General features: G+C 31.4%; 1 pseudogene; it reads right to left on the bottom strand.

Moving 5' to 3' along the window:
• Nucleotides 1-10,760: 10,760 nt before the first annotated feature.
• LOC149560482 (4-hydroxy-3-methylbut-2-en-1-yl diphosphate synthase (ferredoxin), chloroplastic-like) overlaps nt 10,761-15,663 on the bottom strand; it is a 54,339-nt pseudogene continuing 49,436 nt past the window's right edge.

The following is a 15,663-nucleotide window of genomic DNA, read 5'->3' as shown; positions in this document are numbered from 1 at the left end:
CTAGATGGATACAACAGTGTAAATCTGGAAGATTCTCAGAAAAAGTCTAGAGAAAAATTATTTGCCTTGTGAAATTGAAAGATGGCTTCTTCAAAAAAGTCAAGAACTTCAATACTTATATTTAATAAATGGTTTTAACTGCGTGGATCTGATTTTGACCTATTAATTATAATTGAGAAACAACATGGAGAGAATGAGAGAAAATACTAACCTTGCTGTCATATCTAGTGACACGCCTTGATGAGAACAGATTTGCTCTGGGGCACAGTAAAGCCAATGGATCATACTCTAATGACTTAAGACTCTTGACCAATGAGACAAACAAGTAAGAGATCAAGTATTCTTATATTTGCATCAATGAATTTTTGGCTAGGGAAAATTGAATTATGCATAGCATTATATTCAACAATTTAATGAATAACATCATAGAAAGCTATTTCTTTTATGTTATGTATGTTTATCATTCCAGATAAATAGATAACAACTAAATCAAAAAATCTAGATTTGATTAATATAAATTCATTAAAATTGATGAGACTAAGCTATTTAGATTTATGATTAGTCCATTCCAAATCTTCAACAACTTTATACTATTTATTTTTACAAAAACAGATGAGCATGGTATCGTTTCCAAAATTTATTGAGACAAAATAAAAGCATAAATGCCTAATCAGACCTATGTAAGGCAAGGGGAATAAAAAAAAGATTAACCAACATAATTCTCCTCTTACATTTTTCATTCATAATGTAATACAATAGAGTGACATTCTTGTACACCTATAAATCAAAGATCAGAAATAGATCCTCCTAACATATCACTTAAAATTTCACAGCCACAAGAATCTCCATTGGCAGTATGTAATATGACGAATAGGTCAAGACTACTGGCAACATATATGCTTTGAAACAGGACTTGAAGCTATCAAAGCCATCTGAGCTCTAATGTACATACTTCTGAAACTCCCATTTGCTGTTATCTGCAGACATTAGATGATATACAAGCCAAAATTGAGAAGAAACTATTAAAAGAGCTTGTTAATAGAAATAGAAGTAAAGAAATCTTGACATGTTTTCAGCCACCTACTTATGCAGTGAAAGTGGGAGGCATGGTTGCATACGCCTGTTTTACAAATAGAAGGCAAATCAATGTTGTAGCATGTAGAAGTAATTTTTAAAAAAAAAACAAAAACATGTAACAAAACCTAATCAACTGTTCTCACTCAATGGAAAAGTTAAATAGTATAAGGGTTGGAGTGCCAATGGTGGCATGGCCCATGACATTCGATCAATTTTTGAATGCCAGATCGATAATAGAGTAGTTGGAGATTGGGTTGCAGATCTGTGAGGGGTTTGATGTCATTCCCAATAGACATTGTGCAAAACATAGTAAAAGAAAGCCATGACAGAGGCAGATGGAGAAGATTTGAGTCAACGCACATTGCACCTTAAGGAAGCCATTAATGAAGTGTGCTGCAAGTCGAGCATTAAAGCCTTTGTATCTTATATCCTTAGCCTTGGTTATGGTGAAAGTAAGTGAACATATTTTATTCAGGTGTAATGCCTAGTCACTTGCAGATGAAAGAACTCTAAATTTATGCATAAGAATGTAACCGAGCAAAATTATATTTATCAGACTTATATATGAAATTGCCAATTTAACGTATCTTCTTGTATGCCTAAATTTATGCATCCAAAAATTTAAAGTATAGAGAACATATTGAAGAGAATAGAGACTACTCTAACAATTCTATAGTATTAGTCACACAATGAAGTAGTTTCATATGTAGTATGAAAAATTAAAATGTCAAATCTAATTGGTCAGCATGGGAGGAGGTGTGGTTCTAAAGTTTTTCTACAACATGTTAATAAAAAAATCTCAGAATTGGTCTTCATGCAACTATATATATATGGAAACAAGTGGTATTAAGGATGCATATTTCTAATTCTAGGAACCACCTTTGTGAAGGAGGTACAACTCAAGAAAAAAATACTAACATTTACAAACTCTAACTTACCCATATGAAAATTAGGTGTATCTACATGCCTCACAACCTGTACAAAAAGCTTTGTGTTTTTAAAACTGTCATTTGTTGCCTAAATTTATGTATCATTTTTAAATTGACCTAACTTGCTGGAATATTCATCTATGCCATTACATTGCCAATTTCAAACCACATTCAAAAGATGACTCAATATTAGTTCCATTAAGAATGAACAAAATTGCTTTCCTCAATAGGTTTTATTACCTTCGTCTAGTAATTTGTCCAGATATGGGTAAGGATCACAAGCCTTTGCCACAAAGCTTTCATAACCAAGCTGATAATTTGTAAAAACACTCAACTGGGAAAAAAATCAATATCATTGAAGTATCTAGAACTGGAGGTTTGGTCAACACCTTTCAAATTTCCACAAATTTCTCTAGTAGTCAATGAGAAGTTGTCAGGAAAGTGTAGTTTTAGCAAAAGTTTAACATTTTATAACAAAATTGGTGAGAGAAAGTCTGAATTTTCTAACCAATCCCAAGGATCCGGAGCATTCTCTATGGGAGGGAAGATTTGAGCTTCCCAACATACACAACACCCTTTCTTCTTCAGATTCCAAGCAAACACCTTCAAAAGTAATGTCATGTACTATGAAGCCAAGATAAATTTGAAAGATCTGAGGGTTTCTTTTGTCATAGTATGTTCCTCTATCTATTGCTATGGCTAATCATAGAAACCCACTCAAATTCATCATTTTGCCAGATGCCCATCTATGATATATAAAGATGCCATATTGATCAAAGAATGCATTTACTGAAAGGTATAATTAAACTAACCTTTGGATTTATAAGGCATCAAAGGTGCAGAACCCTTGTGGATTGACCATTGTGTCCTAGATAAACAAATTCAATTAATAGATTGAATTCAAACCTAAGATCTCTACACTTCCACAATTTATTGCTTGATTATGATTTATAAATATTATTCCAACATGTGTCATATAATAAACACTTATTCAAGTTAAAATAAATGTAAAACTGCAACAAGAGCGGTTTAGATCCATGACATGAGAAGTACAATGAGGTAGAATTTTTTTAATGCATTAACTCTAAGCCTACATAAAAAATGTTCAGACCATATTTACCATGTTTTACTGTTATATGATTTCCCATTGTAAAAGTGAGGCCTAAAAAGAATGTATTTAAAAAATCAAAACCACTATTTGAATTTTTTTGGGAATCAAGATGGTGAATGTGGGGGTTTCTATATTTTCTTAGGATCAGTTGCAAGTTTTTGAAGTGTAATGCTACATGATTAGAAACATAAACCTGAAAGGTTTTAGATGCACTCATTAACATATAAATATAGTACAAATGTTATTCCATTAATCATAAATAGGGGTTACCAACATTAGTACCAGAACATGTGTGAGATTGAGAAACTCCTTTATGGTTGTTATTTCTAGAAACTTTTACTGGTGTGTTGGAATGACCAAAATCTGCCACGTCTATTGATTTTCCTTCTTGTAATGTTGTTTTGACTATACAACTTGTAGAATAACATTCTTATAGTTATTTTCCATTGAAGGAGGGACACTACCATTATGTTATTGATGGGTTGGTCTTAATCTTGGGATGGTGTTAACTATTCTGTAGTAATACACCATAGACATTCTTATAAATAAGGATTATACAGAAAATTATAGAAATGAGGTAAACTGGAAAATATTACGAGCTCACTGTTTCTGAGAACCATAATTAATTTTTCTTGCACATGCAAAATGACCAAACCCAGCAAACAATCAAACTACTTTTAAAAAGTGGTTTTTACAGAGCCAATTAGAAATATAAATTTGCTTTTCTAACAATTCTGAATGCTAATTAGATTGTTGATGTGCAACTCTTCAAATCGTAGTGCAAGATAGTTTTGATTCCTCAATCATTCAACTACTCAGAAGTTTTATGGGAAATAGGTTGGAGATACAGTGGACACGGAATTCTTGAAATATGTGTTGCAAGTGCATATAATGCTAGAACATGGTCTGCCAACCATAAAATTATAATTAGCAGGCACTATAACATTATGGCTGTTCATGAATTTGACATGCTTCTTATAAGTATGCCCTGTTATCATATGCATGATAAACACATAGAGGCCCATGGCACAGTCTCAACCATCTCAGCTAGCTTTGGCTATCGATGCTTAAAATTATGTACCCAAGGCTACTCATCCACGTCATTTTATAGAATACATGAAAATAATCGTTCTCATTCTTTTTTTATGGGCACATATTCAGTTGGCTTAAAAGAAGATGCTTTATTTGAGAACCCAAACTTTATGGCATGAAATATTTAAAGTTCTAGACTAAATTAAATATTATATGTCTAGATGATTGGAACTACAAATCTCTGAAACATTTTAGAAGAGATTCTTCTTATTTGATCAATTTGGAAGTTGAGTGAGGATTATTTCCAATGTGATCTAAAAGATACATAATCAATTGTAAATCATAAACAACTTTCAACTTTCTGAATACCAAAAATTACAGTAGCCTTAACTAAAAGAGTTTATTTTATTACTAAGATCATAAAAGTGGGAAAAGAAAAAAACTTACATGAATATAAAATCTTTTTGAAACTATTCGTCCCTCTCATCGGAACTTGCAAGCTACTCAACTCAGGGGAAGTTGTCACATCCTTAACTAGTCCCAACGATGAATTCATCACTAATGAAAAGAGCACAGGCACAACTCTGCAAGACATAATTTTAGGTCTATTATAGAGGTGAAAAACCAAATGAATTAGGGCTTTTATTTGGTTGTGATGGGGAAAACCTGAAATCATCTATTGACCAGCTAATTCTAGATGAATTTTAGGTTCTCAAACAAGCAATTGACGCACTTTTTTTTTTCATGGTGCACCATTAGCATACAACAATCTTGAGAAAAGATGCTTTGTTGTGTAGAGCTATTATTGAAATTGTGGATTTTTTGTGACTTCTTCCATAGGCTCGTGTTGTTAGATGAGATCCAAGGTGGTCACCAAACGCCATCCACCCATAGCAGAAGCTCCCCTTTTATCTCCATTGCATCAATTAATATGTGTAGTTCATAACTGGTCATCCACGACAGTCATCGAAGGAGAAGCTTTGCCCATCTAATCACGAGATCTGATCTGGGAAGGTCACACGACTTCACCCCGCGAGCTCTACCCTACATAGCGACCAGATCTTAGACCACGGTGATAGCCACACAAAAGTCACACATCGTAGCATCTGATCATTGCAAAGATCAGAGGAAAGATATGTGGGAAGCATCGGAATATTGAAACCGTGGCCTTTCCTTGGCATAACATGGTATTCAAAGTCCCAATTAGTAAAGTATATATATAATATCCCATTGATGGGTACCAATTGAAACAAAGTAAGGTATGTGTGGCAAAAATGACAGAAGCAGCAAATATTCTCTACGCTGCATTCTCTTTTTGCCATATTTGGTCATTAAAATTTGCAGGCTCACCCTTCAAATTCTTTCTGAATCATCGAGATTTATTCCTTATGCAACATCTCAAACACAAACTAAAATTTTAATTTTTACCAAAGGGTATACTTAGTTTTTTTTCCAAATTTATTCAAGCTTCATTCGTATAATCTACTTTTGGTTTCTTTGGTACACTTAGGGTTCCTATTCAAATGATTTCCAAAGGCTCTCTCACAATGTAGCCTTGTTCCAAAAGATGGGTAGGTGGTTATTTATGGTAGGTAAAATTTTTATGTATGCATTACCCTTATCTCCACCCCATTAGATCACACATGTACTAATAGTTGATTTGTACAAATCCATTTATGCAAAAAGTATTTGGGTGAGTAGCTATTAGGGTCTTACTAACATTTTAAAATGTCACTTTTAGGCTACCTTGCACTCTATGAATTTTATAAAGAGCATACTAAATTACCATCCTTCATCTACTGTATCATTCCATGGACATAGCCTCATGTGCGGCACATAATGAGAGAAAGTCAACATTATTAAAATTTTAATTATATTGTATTGATTAAACATATCTTTTAATTAATCTAAACAAATTTATAATTGTTCTAATTTAAATAATTTTTAAGTAAAGCTATGTATTTATTTACTTATCTTTCTTATATACATTTTTAGGATTTTTAGGACAAATAATTAAAAATCATTTGATGTATTATAATTCTAATTTGATATTATAAAAATAAATTACTATTTTATATATTAGTTATATGAAATATTCTTTGTAAAATGTTATTTGCATTAGTTATTTTGAATTCTTCTTTACACAATAATTGTTAGTTTTAAATTTTACATTTTTATTTATACAGTTATTTTAAAAATAAGGCTATATTGAATTATTGTAAAAAATTAATAGAGATAAAATAATACTATCACCAAAAACTAAATCTTAATTTAATAGACACTTGATCTTCTATATAAATATTTTGGATTCTCATGATAAAATTGAGAAATTGATATATTAAAAAGTAATCATGGAAGAACTTGTAAATGATTAATCAAAAGTGAATAAAATAGATATATTTGTTCTACCATATTTAAGAGAACTCTAATGAGGAAAGCGTAAGACCATAACTATATAAGAAATAGAAAGAGAATGGAAGCTAGTGGCAAAAAAAAAAACTAAGTTTAAAAATTAATAATTAACCATATATAAGTTTATAATAATGATTAATAGTCTGTCATCAATTGAAGTCATAGATGTTCACAAATTTTCATTCATCACTTTATTTAAGTTAAGGGAAAAGGGTTTTTCTAGGGAGGCTTTGGATTTGAAAAGAAACATTGTTTCCCTCATTTGTTATTTAGTAAGCAATATTACTTAGTTATTTAGTACATATAAATTAAGATTTATATTTATTAATTAAATTTTATATATCATGTAATAAATGTAAAACATGATGAAATTATATTTTTATTACAATTTTAATTATATATCAATTGATGTGTTATAAATCAATTGATAAATATCCACTATTTTAAAATAGAATAGAAGTAATATTTTTGTGTTCTCAAGAAGAATTGGCATATGATTTTATTTTTTGAGACACCTTGGAGGAGACTAATGGAAAAAGGAAGTTGATTATTTCTTTTTAAGTTCTTAATTAAGGGAGAGTACTTTTTTTATTTTACAATAGTTGAAGGGACTCACACATCATCAATAAGTACTTTTTGTACACCAAGAAATCAAGGTGGCCAAATGACCTTCTTAGGTAGGGTTCTCATAAGGGCACTTAAGCTCTATGCATTATGATCAAATTTGAAAGAAAAAAAACAATGTATGAAAAATAGTCATTTATACTTGCAAATTAAAAAATAAGTGGAATTCATTAGAATGTATTGGTATGATAAAAATTCATTGATCATTGATTTAGTAATTTGTTTGGGTGACTCATTATTAGTGATCAATTATTTAGTCATTTATTTAATCATTTTTATTTAGTCACTTATGTTTGTCTAACCTTGTGATTTTACTTGATGACCAAATTAGTCATTTATTTAGTCACTTATAGTTACAAATTACAAAATATTACTAGAATTTGATCACCTTTAGTCACATGACTAAAAGTTTTAGTCTTGTGACTAAATTTTTTGGTCACATGGTCATTTATTTGCCAAAATTCTACTAGTGTGTTTTTCCATGCGAAGCTATAGGAGCTGAATTTAACCACAATGTAATCCACAAGAAAATAATAAAATAAGTAGAACCTTAACAATATCATAGTAATGAGAAGACATACCTTGCACGATGTTATGGTGCCAAATTTTGAAAAAAGTTCTCTTAGCTTTTCATCATCAATGGAGTCATCCAGATTTTTCAGATACAAATTGGCACCCTAAATTTTAATCTATTTTTTCCTTCCTTTTTTGTTCAAACTTGGTTTTCAATTTTGCCTCCCTTTCAACATTTTTCTGTCCCCTTGCAACATGCCATTCCTTATCATCATCATTTTTTTTTTCCATTTAAATTGTCAACAGCATTAGCTCCATCATCTGTATTTTCAAAAGTAACAAATCTAAAGCCTTCGGATTTTCCATCCACATCCCTCATAATAAACTGCACTAGTGATGGGGCAAAATTTACTAAAAATGTTTTGCAAGTCTTCATATGTAGTTGTGTCTTCAATGTCCATTTCTTATTAGGATACACATATCGACTTACCTCTACAAAGATTCACACTTGACTCACACTCTATTTAGCAAATTGGTCCCTTTCACATACAAAATACCATTACCAATGGAGTCCCATATTTTAATAGATAGACCTTATGTTTATAACTCCAAATTCTCTAATAGAAATTGAAGTAGTAAAAATTGCCCTTCACAACTTCTTACAAATATACATAGAACTTAAAACTTTTCTCATTTAATTTTATCTAGTGTCATCTACATTAATTTCAATTTGTTTATAAGCTCGCACAAGATCAATTTTAAAAAATTAATAAGGCTAATGAATTACCCAGACAATGACATAGGTGGTATATGTGAAGTATTCATACATGATGATCATGCATAATAGGTATACCTCTTTCTCTCACAATAAATGTTTTCATAACCAATAATGTTACTATATTCTCTATAAAGTGGAGTTGTAAATAAAAAATATACTTGAATTATAAAACAAGGAATGGTAGAGTTCCATATGGAGATACCCTACTCATCTACCATATTTGTTTAGGGAAGGGAACATGTATTAACTCCATTTTTATTTAATGTTGAATCAAATTAATAAATTGGTAACTATCAAAGCTTATTGTACTTTTGTTTGTAGGGTGTTGTGTAACTAAGAATAACTTGTTATTACCTTAGTTTTCACATTTTAACATGTAGTCCTACCCCTAGCCTATAATTGCTACTCAAGTAATGTTTTGTCCATTTGGGCCATAATATAAGATAGATTATGAGTTAGTTATGAGTTAATTATGATTTATTTTCAACTTGAGAAAATGGTAAGCCATAAAGCATGTATATCTTATCTCTGTTAACCACTTTTGTGAGGTAACACAAAGTGCTAGCATTGAGTGTGTGTTTTTGTGTTGTCCCAAGGTTTGCAAGTAAAGAAAAACTTGGGCAATTATGTGCTCTGCACATTGTTAAAAATATTGTTGAAATCCTTTCCTTCTCTGGACTATTTGGGAAAGCAACATAGGATAATTCCTATAACATGAATAATCAATTATAAAACAAAGAATGATAGTGTTCCATATGGAGATACCCTTCTCATCTACCATATTTGTTCAAGGAAGGGAATATATATTGAATCCATTTTTATTTAATGCTAAAGCAACATAATAAATTGGTAATTACCAAAGCTTCTTGTACTTTTGTTTGTAGAGCATTGTGTAACTAAGAAGAACTTGTTATGAACTTAGTTTTCATATTTTAATGTGCAGTCCTATCCCTAGGCTATAATTTACACTCAAGTAATGTTTTGTCCATCTGAGGCATAAGAAAAGATAGGTTATGAGTTACTTATGAGTTAATTATGATTTCTTTTCAACTAAGAAAATGGTAAGCCATAAAGCATTTATATCTTATCTCTATTAACCACTTTTGTGAGGTAATACCAAGTGAAACATTGAGTGCATATTTTTGTGTTGCACTAAGCTTTGCAAGTAAAGAATAATTTGGGAAAACATGTGCTCTGCACATTGTTAAAAATATTGTTGAAATCCTTTTCTTCTCTAGATTATTTGGGAAAGCAACATAGGTTAATTCCTATAACATGAATAATCATATTTAGAAGATACCCAAGATCAAATTTAAAACCTAACTAACAAATTATTTAGTATCTCACAATGACATATTCTATAATCAGACAATAAAAACCAACTACAGAAAATTCCTTGTTATAGGAAAAATCATTTAAGCACGATGTCAACATTTTTTGTAGCTAAAACTATCTATATTATTTTGCAAAAATAAAATATAAGCGAAAAGCTATACTTGAATTTTCTACAAATGGAATAAAATAGCTATACAAACCCTTAGATAATTTGGAATTTGTCCATTTGGAAAGTTTTTTTAACCTTATTGTAATAATACCTATAAAGTAGACACCAATAATCCAAATATTTAGATATCTAATAATAGTAGAGCTCAAGGCAATTTTAATTGTCCAAAAATTGAGAGCATTTTATGCAAGGATGAGATTACTACTTTCTTCCTTCTAGGGTCATGAATTCTTTCTAGAGAGTGGGTGCATTTGAACATTTTTACACAGTGAAGAATAATAATTAATTATTGTTAAAAGAAAAAATGATATTAAACAAATTGAAAAGTGCCAATTGCATCTCAATAAAGTTACCAAACCATAATTTCACTCCTCTAACATGTCTTAGTTTCTAGTTTGCATATATCCAAAATGTTTGAGAAATAAGAAAAACAACTACCAAGAAACTAAATGTGACTTGAATGTAATACATAGAGAATATTGATAAAGGCTAACCAAGTGGCAAGAAATCCATAAATAAGCCCATCACTAAAGAATAAAAATCTTAGTAATAATATTTGAAAATTATCTCCATTGATGTCTAAAGGTTATAGAGACAACTATAAAGATATCTTAATCTAAGTAATCTAACTAGGTTGACATATAAAAATGAGAAGAATGAGGCAAAAAAAATACTCAACATGATAGAGTAACTGGTACCCTACAACACTACAAGCACTGATAAACAAAATATTGTACTTATCAATAGTCAATAATTTCCAATATGAAATTGGCAATAAAATCAATTAACACCATGACATTTTCTCAGACCATTACGTAGAATTTCATGGAAATGGTTCACCTTCTCCTCTTCATTGGGAAGATTTATGAGAAGCATTATAGGATCCACACTCATGATAAGATCAAAGTCCTCATATGCTTCAACTCCTCAAAGTGTAATATCCAAGCGAGTACTTGCATCAATGTGAAAATGACTCTCAATGTATCATAGACTATTTGAAACTATTGTGACAAAGAAGAATCATTAGCCCTAAACATGCCTTTACAGTAATACCTTCTGGTAAAAGCTTGTGGGCACCTGCTAAGAGTTCCTCCAAGTTCACAAGGACTATAGCATGTGCCAAAGGTTTGGTAAGTTGTTCTAATAAAGGTACCAAAACTCCCATGGTAAGTTGTTCTGATAAAGGTACCAAAACTCCCATACTTATATCCACTAGACTTTTAATTTCCAGCCTCTACACCCACACAAGTGTTGAACATAAGTAAAGAATCCATAAATATGTTTCTTCATTTAACTTTTACAATTTTACATCAAAGTAAAATTCATCAAATCTAATAATTTATAAAAACATGAAAACAAAAAAATTACTGAAATAGAATTAATATGCATCTTTGCCATTTTTGTGTAGGAACAAAAAAGTTAAAAAAGTTGAAAGGACAAATTGCTTCACTATCATCCACAGGGGGAAGCTCCCTTAACACAATTGAGTCCAATGTTGCAAGATCCTAGAAGACATAAAGTTATATATCAATGTTAGAATATTATATTTTATAATAGTGATGACATTGTGACACAACACATGGATAATGACTATTTGGGCTATACCATAAAAGACATGTCAATGATGAGCTTTTTTGCAAGTGACTTGTACAAGAGCTCATGAGTCTGCAATAGAAGATAAATAGACCAAAAAAATTATTTATATCACAAAACATACTATCATAACAAAGCTAAGAACTTCACATTTCATACACTAGGAAGTTAAGAATAATTAAATGAAATCTTGCACCTCAGTAACTATTTGGGGCCACAGAGACATTATAGAAACTATCATTGAGTAGAATGAGAAATTATATCCAAAATCTCACCTTCAACTGATCAAGAGTGAAAAACATCAAAAGTGAACTATCTAAATGCAAAACACCCCTGTAATCTACCTAATCACCCTATACATGTGAAAGGAATTCAATTAATGATAAGCATGAAAATCATCTATATAAAGAGATACAAAAATATAATGTAATATTCTTTAAAAGGTATTGACATCAAGACTAGCTCACTTTTACAATTTGAGCCTCCCATATTAAGTGTCAAGATTTTAAATGACTAGAAATAAGAATGATATAATTAAATGAATTAATTAAGAAGTTCAAACAACACAAAATTGAATTCCTTTAGTCGAGACATTGGCTAAGTAGAAGTACAAAAAGAAATAATTAAACAAGGCTTCCACTATGGAAAAATACACAATGATATAATTTGAAAATGAGAATATCAAATAAATGGGAAAAGGGAAGTATAATAAATCTAGAAAAATAAAGCTTGCAACAATAAAGTGTAATGCACCTTCTTCTGTATGGGAAGTTGGTTGGTTTTCCTTTGGAAATCAAAGTAGTGGGGATGCTTCTCCTCAAAAGGAGCCTATCAAAAGGATAGCTTCTAAAATATTAATACTAAATTCAAAAGTAAAATGATGACTCAAAACAACATCAACACCATACATGTACAAAGAAGCTATTTGCAAGCTTACCACTCCTTTCTCGAGCTTGGCAACTTGCATTCCAAGATTTGCAAGTCTTCTACACTGATCTATATCCTCTTTTGTAGCTTCCATAAAGGAAACCAAATTGTATCACCCAAACCATTTGCATAGAAAATTGACAAGTCTCAACATATATCATGATAAGGTTTAGAAAAATTTGTGATATCTTGACACATAAATGAGGAAGAGAATCATTAGATGAAACCTGTAAAAGTGTTTCAATGCAAATTATAGATTTCATTTGCCCATCTCTACCTTCACTAGCTTTAGTAACTCCCAAATGAAATGGTTAATCCCATCCTAGGACATTCACCTCTGAAAGAAGAAAATGGTATACTTGGACCATAATTACTGGGTTGCTTTCATTGAGAAGACAGAGTTTTGGAAATCCAACTTCTGATAAATTCATGCAAATTCAAATGTTCATTCCACCTATTTTAAGACAATGGACATTAGTATGTTGGAAAATATATAACTAACATTACTTATGAACATAAATTTTTTTTCTAGTAAAGTAAAATAAAATTTACTTACACATACAATCTATACACCAAACTTAATAGAAATATAAATAACAGATGAACTTACCATTCCCCTAGGAGAATCACCATAGTAACTCACGATCCAATCAGAAAGACTTCCATGATTTGTGCCAATGTAGATCACCCTTCCATATTTCTTGCATTTCTCTACTAGAGGAACAAAAACCTACAAAAAATTACAATATATGTAAAATGTTCAAAGTTCAAATATTTTAATCCATATAGAGCAAATCTCTGAAACTACACTTGTTATTCATAGTTGTAAAAATAATACCAGAGAGAGAGAGAGAGAGAGAGAGAGAGAGAGAGAGAGAGAGAGAGAGAGAGAGAGAGAGAGAGAGAGAGAGAGATGAAATACATATATCTATCTTGCCTTCTCAGTGTGCTCTAGCTCCTTTTTATAGTCTTCTTCAATTTATTCTAGGTTCTCAAATTATGCTCGTCTATCAACTGCAATAGAGACATAATAGGTAATAGGCTATCCTCACCAAAGGAAAATATTTACTCTAATATTTTTAATACCAAAATAAAATGTTATCCAAGATATTACATGTCCATTTCATTTGTTTTGGACATGTCACATGTGAAAATAAGAATCATCCACAAACAAGTTATTCTTTCATGTGATAGCATTAGAAGGAAAGGTAATAGAATATTTTACTTCCAAAGGTTGATCTCCCACTAGGCAGCTACATTGGATATGATATGAGGAAAATAACTCTCAATTAATTTCTTCAAAATCAGTCAAAAACTATCTTACAAAAAATTGCTAATGAAAACTATGTTACAAAAAACTATTAAAATAATCCTAAATTCCCTCCAAATTTGTTGGTTGTGGCATATTTACAAGCTCTAATTATTCCTAATATTGTTGATTCTAGAAAGACCTAGTTAATATTCACCTTGATTGTACTTAACACATGATATGATGTGAGCATATGTCAGATGGAACCTGCAACAACTAGACTTTAAAGGAAAACTTGTGATGAAGATGGAACCTACAAATGCTAGGCTATCATGGAAAACTTGTGATGAAGATGGCACCTGCAACTATTAGAATATCATGGAAAACTTCTAATGAAGATGACACTTGCAACTACAAGATTGTCATGGAAAGCTTGTGATGAAGATGAACTGTCATAGAAAACTTGTGATGAAGATGATACCTCCAACTTCTAGTAGATGTCATGAAAAAATTGTGATGAAGATGACACCTACAACTACTAGACTCTCATGGAAAACTTGTGACAAAGATGACACCTGCAACTACTAGACTATTATTGAAAAATTGTGATGAAGATGATACAAAAAACTACTAGATTGTCATAGAAAACTTATGATGAAGATGCTACCACCAACTAATAGGATATCATGGAAACTTTTATCTATCTTGTGATGAAAATGGCGCCTACAACTACTAGACTACTATGGAAAACTTGCAATGTGTAATGGACACCTAGGAATGCCCAAAAGCTTAACCAAGACTGAAATTATATTAATGCTAAGAATGCTGCAATCAATTACAAAGACATGTATTCCAAAGGCCAAATCCTAAGGGAATGACCTCTAGAATGTTACAACAGAGAATGAACATCCTCTATTGCCCAAAAAGGAGTGTGATTCACACATCCAAGCTCTTATCAAGTGCAAGTCATAATCATCTGATGCTCGGCAATGAGACTTTCAGCCCTATTTATCCTTTTCTTCATCCTTCTGGAAGGAACTAAAACATTAATTAATTGCGAGAGCTAGAAGCTTCCTCCTTTCAATACTTAATGCATTCTCTAGAAATTCTCCCTGGCAATAATTAATTAAATTATGAGAGGCTTCTGTCCTTCCAATAATACATACCCTAAAAGCTACTCCCTTGTAATTAATAATTAAATTAATTAAATACAAATTCACCTTTAAGTTGAATGACTTTATAAGAAATTAATTTAATTTCTTCTTATCCTCCACTTAGACTTTGGAGAACGTGAAGGCCAAAAGATGGGATCATTACAAATTTGCCCTCCTTGAAATTGCTTGTCCTCAAGCAATTAAGTAACATAATGAACTCCAACCTCCACCTGGATCCCAATTGAAGTAATATGTGATATCCATATGGACATTAAACAAACTGCAAATGAACATCATTAAGACCAACCACATGTCCTGCAATTTAGCTCCCAAAACTTGTGCTAATGAAGTATAAGTTTGGATGTCACCAGAAGGTGGCTCCATAGAAGATCTATGAAACCTCTTCCTCCCAACCGCTGCAACACAAAACTGAATCTTTGTAGATGGTGAAAACTAAGCCCAACTCCACTCAGGTGAATCATCAACATCAGCCTCAGACATCAGATTGTCATAAGACAATGTTGCATCCATGTTGAACATAGTACTATCCCAAGAGTGAACATTAACACTTTGTTGATCGATAGTATAATATGACTCTGTCACTCTATTGCTCACCTCATTAGCAATAACAAGTGTACTATCATCAGAGCACACATCTACAACCGCATGCATACTGCCAAACTCCTCGTTGGATGATTCAACTGACATAGAAGTGGCTGTTGATATGATAGTATACTTGCATTCTTCTAATCGCACATTG

Source organism: Cupressus sempervirens, chromosome 4 (assembly GCF_028749045.1).
Source record: "Cupressus sempervirens isolate cs-2001-9-10 chromosome 4, ASM2874904v1, whole genome shotgun sequence".
NCBI classification, from domain to species: domain Eukaryota; kingdom Viridiplantae; phylum Streptophyta; class Pinopsida; order Cupressales; family Cupressaceae; genus Cupressus; species Cupressus sempervirens.
This window is presented reverse-complemented; position numbering and strand designations above follow the sequence as displayed.